Source organism: Hydra vulgaris, chromosome 09 (genome assembly GCF_038396675.1).
Source record: "Hydra vulgaris chromosome 09, alternate assembly HydraT2T_AEP".
Classification (NCBI taxonomy): Eukaryota; Metazoa; Cnidaria; class Hydrozoa; order Anthoathecata; family Hydridae; genus Hydra; species Hydra vulgaris.
In genome coordinates, this window is record NC_088928.1 from 18,320,001 (window position 1) to 18,332,882 (window position 12,882).

The 12,882-nt window shown below is 29.1% G+C and overlaps 1 long non-coding RNA gene across 1 annotated transcript in view; it reads left to right on the forward strand.

Moving 5' to 3' along the window:
- Positions 1-7,610: 7,610 nt before the first annotated feature.
- LOC136084616 (uncharacterized) overlaps positions 7,611-12,882 on the forward strand; it is a 29,734-nt gene continuing 24,462 nt past the window's right edge. The window contains exon 1 of the long non-coding RNA XR_010640686.1: positions 7,611-7,812. This is a non-coding gene — a long non-coding RNA (uncharacterized LOC136084616). The remainder of the gene's footprint in view (positions 7,813-12,882) is intronic.

Sequence of the window (12,882 nt, forward strand, 5' to 3'; positions counted from 1 at the left end):
AAAGCCAATGAACCGACCTGTCTTTTTATCCTTGAGAACTGATGTTTTGATTCCTATGGCATCTATAATTAACGCACAATTTTTATATGTAATGTGAGTCTCTACTTTTATACTAATTTAACTTTAAACATCTTCAAAAAAAAACCAGGTTCACAATCCGCTTTAGGCGAGCAAAAATGCAGAGCTATTGCAATTTTTTTAATTTCATCAGTGTACCTACTCTCTGTTGTTTCTGAAATAACACAATTGGAAATATATAGGGGAACATGGGGCAAGATGACGAACGTTTGGAAAAACGCCTGTATCTTAGTCAATATCTGTCCCAAAAATTAAAACTTGATTTAAAAGTGATAAAAAATCATTCCGCGTCACTGATGTATCATAAAACCACTCTAAAAGTAGAAAATAGCTTAGGAAAAACTCATTAAACGATGTTAACTCAAATCGTCATCTTGCCCCGCATACGGGGCAAGATGACAATTTGAGTTGATAAAGTTTAAAACTTTAAGAAAAGAAAACTCTATGAAGCTATAAACGCCTCAAAAACCATCATCACAAATTCTTTTTTATTAAAAAAGTACTACAAATAAAGACTAATAAATTATACATTTGTATCGGTCAATGCAAAAAAAACAGTAACAACCTAGTAATCAGTTTGAAGCAAACTCCAACGCAACAAAATAAAGCTATTGTCAAACAAATATTGTATTTCGTAATAAAATAATGACTGAACAATACAAGAATAGCAAACAGTACAAGTAAACTTCCGTTTAATATAGATTACGGACAAGCCATCTTGCCCCGGTCATCTTGCCCCAGGCTAATACAACCTTTAAAATGAATCAGAATCAGTATATAATCAACTTATCATAGCCTAATACTTCTTGTATGGCTTCCAGTTTAATCAAATTAAATGGGAATTTCTCGCTTACCTTAAGCTGGTGATGTAGCGATGTGATAAATCAAGTAAAATGAGGATAAAAAGTTTTTTTCTCAATGTCGGAAAAACTTTTTTAATACTTTACTTTCGTCACAAAAATAATATTTAAAAAGAAACCATTGATAAATCTAGTAAAATTAATCTACTTCTCTTTCAGCTAAAGTCAACTTTTATATTTAGTTTTGCTTAAGAGATAACTGTCATCATCTTGCCCCATTCGTCATCTTACCCCATGTTCCCCTATTTCGTTATTATTAGCAGAAACATTACTGTTATCACTTATATTCAACTGGGAATCGATATGATGGTGACTGCCTGTTTCTGAAAATTTAACTTTTTAAATGTGTCTCTTTTGTGGCGATATAAAACTAAACTTTTTTTTGACTTTTGGTTTTGAATTACTAATAATATATGGCACAGAAAAAGATTTTAATTTAGGTTTGTTTTTTAAAATTAGGTATATTGTAATCTGAAGGTAAAAAGTAATCACTACATATGCGGCTGTGCTCAGTAGGAATAAATGTTTCACGTTTTATCGCAATGATCTATTTTTTACAGAGTTTGTTATTATTATTTGGAAGTTTATGAAATGCTCTATTTGTGCAACCTGCTGCAGCACAAGAAATGATTTATAAAATTTGAATATCAAATATTGAATATTACTTGATCCAAACAACCGTGACTTACTATTTTCTAAATTTGCCCCCTAATTGCCGATTTTTCGTTCAAAAAATACGCGGAAGTTAGACATTGCATTTTTCTGGTACCAACAGCGGTATGTAATAAGTGATGAATACTCTAGTTATTTACAATAACAGATGTGCCACCTGTTTGATGTGCCACAGATTTGGGAAGCGATAAAAATACCTATTACTTTAGTTTTAAGAGTTTATGAACTTTATAACACAAAAATTACAAATAATAAAGCAAATAATAACTTTAATAACTATGCGTGCACGGTCACGCTTGATTTACGCTCTATTTTTGCGTCAATAAGTTAAATAATAGATTTTACGAAGTATTAAATTAAATAATAGATTTTACGGAGTATTAAAACCAGTTTTAAGTCTATTAACTATGTTAAGTGGATTGTCATTTGGCAAAAGATTTTCTTTAGGTAAACATTAGTTTGTCAATCATTTAATTTATTTGTTATTAACTGCGAAAGAAAAAAATAGAAAAGAAAAGAAAAAAAAAGTTGTGAAAGGTTATTTTAAAAACATTTATGACTGTATCGTTTGACTTTGGTTTTTTTTTGTCGATAAATGACCCTTAGGCTTTCTTGCCGTATGTTGTGAAGCGATGCGAAAATGCGTTTAACTATCCTCAAGTTTCTTAGAAATGCTGTGTTGTTATCAGCATATTAAATGAATTTTTAGTTTATTTTTTCTTTCCTGAATTTTTCAAACTTTAAGAAATTCTCAAGCTTTTTCAAATTTTTCAATAATTTTCAAACCCGAAATTTAAGAATTTTTTTTTCCTTCTTTGTAGTAATAACTAACGGAAAATTTTTTAGGAAATAGAGGTCCTATCTTTGAATTCATTAACTAATGTACTCTACTCAAAAAATATTTGAACAAAAGAATTCGGAAAAAGAGTAGAAATAGCTAAGCGTTTTAAAATCACATTTAAAAACCTGAATTTCAAATAAATTTATAAAATCTAACTTTTGTTTATAAAATGTGATTCTTATTGCAGTCAATATAATGAAAAACTTTATGATTTTAAAAAGCTCAGTTATTTATTTTTCCGAATTTTTTCTTAGTTCTTTAGTTTTTTTAAGTCAATAAAAATCTAGATGTCAAAATTAAGCAATGAACTTTTGGACTTTTTTTGACAAAGATGTTCTATCTGAGTTAAATTATTCTTCAGTTGTGAGTAGAAAATGTGGTCAAAAAATGAAAATGCAACATTCGTTCACATCTAGTGCAAGGTATCATCTGAAGACAAAACAGCCTCTGGACTTGGCAAAACTCACTAAACTGACAGCTAAGCAAGAAGAGAAGAGGGATGAATACCTGAAAAAAAATTCAAGAAGTAACAGTCCACTCAGCATTCAAAAAATACTAGCTGAATTTAACAACGGCTAATATCCATCACAACATAAGAGTCAGTTAGAGATTGACATGGAGATCACGAATAAAAAATTATCTGTTTGAGCAATAGTTCAAATAGGTAATTTAAAAAAAAACTGTTGTTTTTGACAATCTCTGATAAAATGTGTTTCATCTTGAAAAATTTCTAGGACTATTAAATAATTCGACTGTTGTTACGACTATTAAATAATTCGGCTAAATCGAATAATATATTTTCAAAAGTCGACTAAATTTGACCAATACATTTTTGAAATTAATCTGAAATTAAATTGAGTTGAAGTATGGATATAATTTATATTTTTGAAATAAATTGTAATAAAAATAATAAAGTAATTTATATTCGCTTTCTATTATTAGTATCATTTCATTTAAATAATAAAGGAAAAGTGAAGGGCCGCTCTGATAGCGGGACAATGTATTCCCGGACCTCAACGATTTAGGGACTGCCTTAAATACTTGCTATATATCAAAAAAGTCATTACAATCATATTTACATTGTGATAGTATAGAATAATGACATTTATATTTTGGAGCGTCACAGTTTAATTTTGCCCCAGGGCCCCGAGTCAGCTTGGAGCTGACCTTTATAAAAGTATTTAAGAAAATCTAGTAAAAAAAGAGAAACATAATCGAAAGTTTAATTATATATAAATAATGCTAACATGCTATGAATTAGAAAAAAACTTTAAGAGAGTAAACAAAAAACTAAGTAGTAGTTATAATAGTACATACAAATGTTGTTAAATGAACAAACAAAAATTAAAAATTAAAAAGTTAAATAGTATGAAAAGATATAACGATTTTAAGATTTTCACTCGACTAAATCAACTTTTAGTCGATTAGTAGAAAGACCAAATAGTCGATTAAATCGACAATTTGATTGTTCAAAGCCGACTAATTTTGACTTATAGTCGATTACAACACTAAAAATTTCGATAGAAGCTAGAACTTAATTTCTATTTTAAATTTTACGTTCAGCCTTTGATTAAAGAGTACAAGTTGCCCCTGTTTTACAATGCTGTCATGGATGAGGAGAAGTCAGAGTTGAAGAAAGATCTTCCAGACTGCAGAGGTGTTGCCCTAGCAACTGGTTGTAACTAACGCTGAGGATCTCTTCATTTCACTCTTTTCTACATTACATCAGCAAAGAGTTCAATTTGAAGAGGTTCATCCTCAACGTTGATAATTTTACTGGAAGGCTCACATCCAACTTAATAGGAAAGGTACATTTTTTTATTTTTTACAAAAAAATCTGTTAGGTTTTGATAAAATTCAGTATATCTTATAATTCAATATATAAAATACTGACAAAATTCTAAAAAATACAAGGGAACTGATTTAAAATAGTTTTTACGTGGTTATGTTAATTAAACAAATTAACATGTTTCGAAAAAAAAAACTGGTGAATTCAAAAAACTTAAAAAACTTTTTAATTTAATTAGTCCCTAGACTTGATGAAATGATTGCTGCTTACCCTGCATTGAAGGAAGTCAATTGAAAATTAGTTTTTCATTATGCTGCTGCATTCATAAAAACGGCCATTGTTGAAATTTGGTAGTTGTTTCTTCCTACTTTGAGATGACCATTTGTTAAACACTACCTTTAGTGAAGCTATCAACAAAATTAAACCACTCAAGGATGTCATTGACATTGCTACCGAACACTCCAACAAAGTCCACAAGTCTTCGCTAGCAATCCGATTGTTTAATAAGAAGTGCAAGGAAATATGCAGTGATTCACGGCGTTAATTTTTGTCCAAAAATCTCCCGATTGCCAGTTAGCGCGTGTTTTCAAACTCACAGTCCTAGTAAGTGGAAACCATCTAAAAATAACTATTAAATTTTAATAGACCAATCAATATCAAAAGTTTTCTGTGAGTGATTATATATATAGATACAGACATTTTGCGCAAAACTTGTATTTGATTTATAAGAAAACAAGCTTATAAATCATCTATATATCTTATTCTACTATTTTTAAATTGTATATTGAGATTATACTCTCACATTAATAATATTAATATTAAATTGATATTTGCTGAAAAATAATTATAAAAAATGCACACTCCAATTAAAATTATACTCCTGAATAAAAATTATTTATTAAAAAACTTGAAACCTTCATTTAAAATAATTTTTTTAAACTTAAAATTTGGTAAAAAACTAGCATTAAAATCTCCAAAAATAATTTAAAGAAATCATGAAATATAAGTAATCTAATTAAAAAATAAAGTAAGGATAATTCTTCTTGGAATATGCTGCTATTAAAAGTATTTTAAATTTGCTTGTAGTTGAAGGCTTTTTTAACCTCGTTGGAATACTTAAAAAACAAAAATAAAAAATTACTACTGTCACATCAATTTATCATACATGTTCTATTTTTGTTCAATTTGTAAATTCTAATTCATAAATCTACACACGCTATACTTTGCATAGCTTGTTGAATGGCCTAGCTTTATATATGTTGTGGATTAAAATAGCTAAACAACTAAGCAGCTTTGTAAGCCACAACACTTGCAGTTCCAATTTTGCAACTTTTTAAATCTGTGGTATCTGTTTTAAAATTTACAATATTTGCTTATATATTTTATATATCATGGCTTTATTTAGATAACCTAAACCCAAACATCAAGGTTTATAATAATCTGATACCTTGTATTAGATTATTATAACCTGATACAAGGTATATTTGATACCTTGTATCAGATGTCAATCAACTTTGACCAAACTACAAAATGTTCTTGTTTTTGAACATGCAACATGTTGAATATGCAATACGTATATGCAACATGTATGTGCAACATGTATGTGAGAGAAACACAGTTTTTTAAGATATACACTAATATGTGTGAAAAATTATATAAAGAAAACTTTTAAATCTGTAAAAGTAGAATAATCTGTCAAAATATCGGTTCATTACTAGTATAATGTAAAAGTATATTCAAACAGTCTGTTTAAATATGCTAATTCCTAAAAAACTTTTTGTAGCTGTTTATACTTTTTATTCACACTAGTACCTAGTCTTTTACGCTCCTGGAAGTCTTTCAATAATAAAACTGCTGCGATCAATAATAAAATTCAATAATAAAAATGTTTATCAGTTTAATAATAACTTAATAACAAGTTTATAATATGTAACTAAGTAAAAAATTTATCCTTCATAAATATATTTAATGATGTTTCAATACAAGTATACAAAAAAAAACAACCAGAATAAAATCTCTAGATAGAACTCAAACTACATGATGTTAAAATCAATCCAAAGAAAATAAATTGCTTCAGGTGAGCGAATAAGTAGAGTGAGGCGTAAATTTACCGAAATAACAGAATAGTTGATAGACTTCAAAATATATTGATAAATTTTGGCCTAAATTTAATTTTTTTACAAATAATTTTTTTTGTTTTTAAAGTATTTAAGATTTTTATTTTCTAGGGATTGGTCAAAAAAATTTTATGACCCTGCGAAGATTACAGCCACCTCAAATTGAGGGCGATTCAAACTTTATATTTTCATTTTTTTCAAACACTAAGATATTAATTAAAAAAATTTAAATATTTGTCCATGAATAGAAATTTAGTTATAAATAGCAAAAGCAATACTTTATAAACTCGTTGATCTCACGTAAAGGGCTGCGTAGGAGGGGCGGGGAAGGGGGGTTAGAGATAAAGGGTTTAAGACCTTGAGTTTACAAAGTTTTTTCCTAAATTATTCCTTTCTAATACATTAATCAAAAATTTACGATTAACTTATAATTGAAAGTCTTCTCTTTATAGATTTTCAAAAGAGTTTTTCAGGTAACTTTTGTTAGCGTGTTTTATGAATATATCTAAAACGAATATTCTCACTGGTACTGAACATTTTTGTAATACTCAAAAAATGCTGTTCAAGTCTTTTGGTAGTCTAAGAGCAAGCTTTTTTGTAATGTTTTTATAATCGGTGCAAAAAAGTGAAATTACTTATCAGTATTTTAGATCTGACATATCCCCATCTTTTTTAAACAGCTAATCAGGGCCGTTCTATGCTTCCAAGATGACTCAATTTTCCACATCAAAAGTACTTGTGTTGGCTAGGAGAGTGAATTTGGATTCATATTTTCCCCAAAATGCTAGAAATATTTTTGTAAGCTGTTCATTGATTTTAGGAGTTTTTTTTGTTTGTTATGACATTGGTTTGGATCAAAGAGTTCATGATTACTTAATTTTATGTTTTTAAGGCATTCTCATAACCTTTTACTAAAAGGCTTTTTGTTTTATTTCACAATTTTTTTTTTTTACTTGATGTTTTCTTTTCTTTAAATACTTTTTTTTATGTTTGAGTATTTTAGTGCAATAGTTTTAATTCTATAGTTTTAGGTTGGAACGTTAGGCAATTGTTTGTAATAAGTTTTAAACGTTAAGTTGACCCAACTTACGTAGTGTTTCGGTTAGTATAAAAGATGTTTTTTGTTTGTACTATTTATAAATTCATTATAAACGTTTTTCAGATTCAGGCTGTTTTTTTTGTTTATACTTAAAAGCTGTGTGTTAGTAAATATCAACTCAATATAAATGTATCGTTTGCTCTTATCAAAAACATGTTGCATGTTGATTTTTCTACTTATAAGTTTGTATGTATTAGCAAAAAGGTTTGAGAAAGTAATTAGTTAAATTTTGTTGGTTGTGCATTAATCCACAAAATATTAGTGTTAATAAAACAATGTTTTAGGCCAAAATGTTTAGTTTCAGATTTAATTATTTATGGAAATGTTTAAATATATTGAACATAATGGACATAAAGGTAAGTTTGACTCGTAAATTATCTTAATAACTGCACATCAAATAATAAAACATTTAATCAATGAAAACTAGCAGGTAAGAACAGTAATGCAATGTGTATCGAAATGATTTTGGGTCACAGTCGAGTGAGATGCACGAGCACTTTAATTTTATGCCACAAATATTAGATATTTCGTTTCGATTAGAATTTCATCTGGCAGTTCTTTAGTGTTGACGTTTTTACCATTAATTTGACTTTTTTTCCCTAAATCTTACTGTTCTATATATAAAATCTTGTCTGATCTTTGTATAATCGGTGTAATCTATCTGTATTATCTAACTTTTATGTCACAATTTATGAGTCAGTAATTTAAAATTTTTAAAATTTATAAAAGAATTTTTTATATGTTATAATAACTTAGTACTAATTAACTTTTTCTCTTCGTTTTGAAATTATTTTATTTCATTCACGCTTACGTCAATAAAGTACGTAAATTTATAAGTTTAAAACTTATAAACACGCAGTTAACGGTAGTTCATTTGAAGATTTATCGAAACTCTATATGGGAATGCATTTAATTGTTTATTACTCGATTCGATCCGAACAGCGATTCGACTTACAACGTTGGAGTAGGTTAAATAGCTTGATAAACTGTAGACAAAGTCTTCTATAACAAATCCAAACGAGGCTTATTAAAAAACATTAGACCAATTATTTTACAAATTTTTATTGAATATAGTTTAGGTATGAAATTCATGTTAAATTTTTATTAATACAAATTTATAAAGTTTTTATGAACTCGTTTTTTGCAATTATTTCATTGCATATTAGATTAGATCATTAGAATTGACAAAATACAAAATTTAGTTATCCAAATTCCTTATTAATCACATAAAATTTGTTTTTCGGTTAGGTAGCTTATTTTTCCAATTGTAAAAAAATCTATAGAATTTATCCTAGTAATAAATATCTCTTGTGTTCTAAAATAAAAGCATGCAAAAAAAAAAAAAAAAAATTAATAAAAAATCACATTTTAATTAAAAAGACAATAATAAATATATTATTGATTTTTTAAATGCATTTAAAATACTGGCTTTAAAATAAATATTAACATTCTTTTAATTGCCTTAACATTAAAAAAAATAGACCGTATTGGAGCAAAAAAAACAAAAACGAAAAACATTAGATCAAAAAGATCGGATCATTTTAAATGAGTTTGGTATCAGAAGGAGTTTGGTATCAGAAGAGAAGAACAACATAGAGAGAGAGAGAAAAAAAGAGCAAATATAAAGGGAAGGAAATAAAGGTACCGTACGTAATATCTATTAAAAGATTGACTAATATTGGCTAACAAACTTTTATGTTAAACAAATTATTATAAAGAGTATATCGATAATAAGTAGTACCTTTAATTGTACACATAAATAATGGTCTGAACATAAATAATGGTCTGAACCTAACGTAAGCAACTAAAAAAGACTCACTACTAAACAAAATCAACTCATTTTTAAATGAAAACAACAATCTTATCCAAAACGAAGGGTATTACCCAAAGAGACGAAACTGCCGTACCAGCTGTCGAGAAGTTATATGTGAAAGATGCCTCAGAAACACACCAAAAGATTGCGCTCGGTGCACAATCTCTTAACGTGTTGCACACCCATTATTATTATATTACGTAGAAAAAACAATTTTTGCCATGCAACGCTACAGCATAACTCTAATATCTTAACCTTGTTTTCATCGTCAAAAAACTTAATTTAACGATTAACCTGATCAAATATTTCTTTTAAGCATCTTCACATCCAACAAGGCTGCAAGCAACTACTATTAGAGTTCGGAGTTACTGGAAAAAAAAGATGAAGTTTATAAAGCAAGATAACGGTTAATAGACGACTTAAAAGATTACAAATTATATGAATCAGAAAAACAAGATAATAGGAGAATCAGAAAAACAAGATAAAATTTCAAAGAACAGATGTTCGAGGAAAAAAATTAGACGAATAAGAACTCTTGAAGCACTTAGAAACAGTCATAATAAAAGAATAAGACTTAATTGAATGACGAGTAACATTAGAATGATTTTTAGTAGATGGTTCACAAGACGCTAGATCTTTAGAGCAGCGTTCATTATAGTATTTATAGAAAAGAGAAAGAAACATTACGAAGATGGTATAATGGTTGAAAATTGGCTGCAAGCAGGTCCGACTATGTTTACAATGCATTTTTGCACCTTGTCTAAAAAAGAAACAGTATTATTTGAAGATCCGCTCCATATATGGCAACAGTATCCCATATTAGGACGGATTTGAGATTAATAGAGATAGAAAATAAAACTCGGAGTAAGAAAGTGGCAAGCACGATAAAGCGATGTAACCTTAGCAGGTGCTAATTTTTCATTCAATTTAATATATATGGTTTCCAAGAAAGGTTGGAAGTAAGAATTAATCCTTGAAGACGAAGTGTAGGTGACTCATAAAGTACATTACCGTTCATAAATATAGGAAGATCTAAATTGTTGTGATAACGATTTGCTAAAAAAAATTTAGTTTTATCTGATTTAAAGTTCACCAGCAACTAAGACTCCCATGCTTTGGAAGAAGTGAGTTTCTTTTCAAGTTCAAATGCTGCTTGCAAGCAATCAGAAAGTTTTGGCCTCTTATCAAGACAAGAATAAATGGTAGTATCATCAGCGAACAATGCCACCTTAGGTGTGAGAATTTATGGAAGATCGTTAATGTAAACTAAAAAGATTATATGGCGAAAGATAAAACCTTGAGGAACCCCTGAAGTTACAAGAAATAAAGAAAAGTGTTGTATATTGAGGACAACTTTTATACTAAGATTGGTAAAAAAGGATTCAATACTTTTAAAGACGTGGTACACAGTAAAAAGACCTGGTACACAGTAAAAACACCTGGTACACAGTAAAAAGACCTGGTACACAGTAAAAAGACGTGGTACACAGTAAAATAAGAGCTTATGGAGCAGACCAGCTTTAGATATGTCAAGAGTGTTAGTTTTAACTTTTCCATATCAGTTATTACAGTTAACAAATCAACAGTAGAATGAGATCAAAGTAGAAATGATGATCAGAAAGTAAGTTATTAGATTCAAGATAATAGATTAAGTGTTTGCTAATTAAAGGTTTAAAAACCTTGCTTGTAAGAAGTCTAATCGGACGGTAGTTAGAAGAGTCAGATCTCAAGAATTTTTGAAAATAGGGATAAAAAATGGCGCTTTCCAGCAGACTGTACAAAAAGACTCTGATAAGCACTTGTTAAGCAGTTTTGAAGGTATAGATGACAGCTTCGAAGATCATTTCTGCAAAACTATTACAGGTATATTGTCTGGACCACATCCTGTGAAAGAGTCTGGGCAGGAAATCACTTTAGATACAGAAGTTGGAGTGATACAAATACCAAGAATAGATCAACCTGTTTTTTGGCTATATCAGGTAGGATGTGATTAGCGGAATCAGAAAATGAGATTGACGAGAAGTTTTTAGCAAGCAATTCTGCTTTGTCTTTAGGTGAGGCAATAAAATATGAACCATGCAAGAGAGGAGGAATAACAGTTTTGCCCTTATTAAGGATACTGTTAAAGATTTCCCAGAATTCCCTGGAGCTTAATTTTTTAGATGAAATACGATATTTTGTGACCTGAGAAAAACAGGCTTGGAGTAAAACAAGCAATTAAAGATTTCATGCCTGTCTGGATGCAAGAAGTTAAAGATTTCTACCCAAGGGCCATTACAAAGAATTTCACAAAAAGAGTCCCAGTCAGCTTACAGGTAGTTGTAACAGGTACAATTATGATGATGAAAAAGAGTGAGATAACAGTTTTAGAGAGATCAACCCGTGATCAGAAGCATCTAAGGGTGAATGTGGAGAAACTGAGCGCTGATTAGGATCAGAAACAAAACATAAGTCGAGAGGAGAAGGAAAGTGATTCGGATTATCTCGAAAACGAGTTGAAAAGTTGAATTTTTGTGTTAGAGATTAAGAAAAACAATATTTGTAGACCTTAATATATGCAGTCTAACTGACGCTAGAGCCAAGCCGTTCAGATAAGTGATGAGCATTAGAGTCACCAACAACAACGATATTGACTAAAGGATTAAGAGAAAGGACTCGGTTTGATCAGAATTAACATCAAAAAGAGTGCAGTCTTGTGATGAAGGAGAGCAAAATAGAACAAAGAGGAAGGTGATAGAGTGAAGCGTTGCTAAACAAAAGCTCAAAAAAGAGTAGTCTGTACTCTTTTTTGAGCTTTTATTTTTTTTTTAATATAGTTTCCCGACAAATGGGTAAATTCTTACGAATATAAATCTTAAGGCTAAGGCTGTTATAGAGTCTTTACAAGTTAAAGGAAGATAACCATCAACACTAAAATCAGAAAGACCACGAATATTAATGAATAATAGATTTAGAGAACTTGTTGACGACAATGGTTTTTTGCCTTCAAGTTTTTATTCCAAAACATAATCTAAGAACTTAATTTAAATTATGTTTTTGAATTAAAAATTATTTTTCGAAAATATGGTAAGTATACTTATTACTTACTTTACTAAAATAAGGTTTTATTATTATTGGAGACAGCCCATACTTTTTATACGTGAACTGTAAATATAAAGAAAATATAAATGGATATGTAATTTTTAAAACTCTTAAACTATATATTTATAAAACCTCAGCAAATAAAAGCTAATAATCAGTTTAAAATCATAACAACAAAATAAAAATTAAAAAAAATATTTTAACTCAAATTTCAAGTAAATTTCCGCATAACAAACTGTCTACAAGTTTGTTATGCGGAAATTTGACACCAGAGTTTACAGGATTTACATATATCTTAGACACCATTAAACAATGGATTTTTACCCAGCTATTACACATACATTTTGCCAACGCATATAAAACCATTGCGAACGTCGGCTGTTTTTTCCGATGCAAACCCAACGTTGATCCAGTGTCATGTTTTTAACAATAATATAGGTAAAAGACTTAATACCGACGCAACTAAAACAGCTTGCACAGATACAATGGGCCAACGTATGTAAAACCATCGCAAAACATGATTGTTTTTACA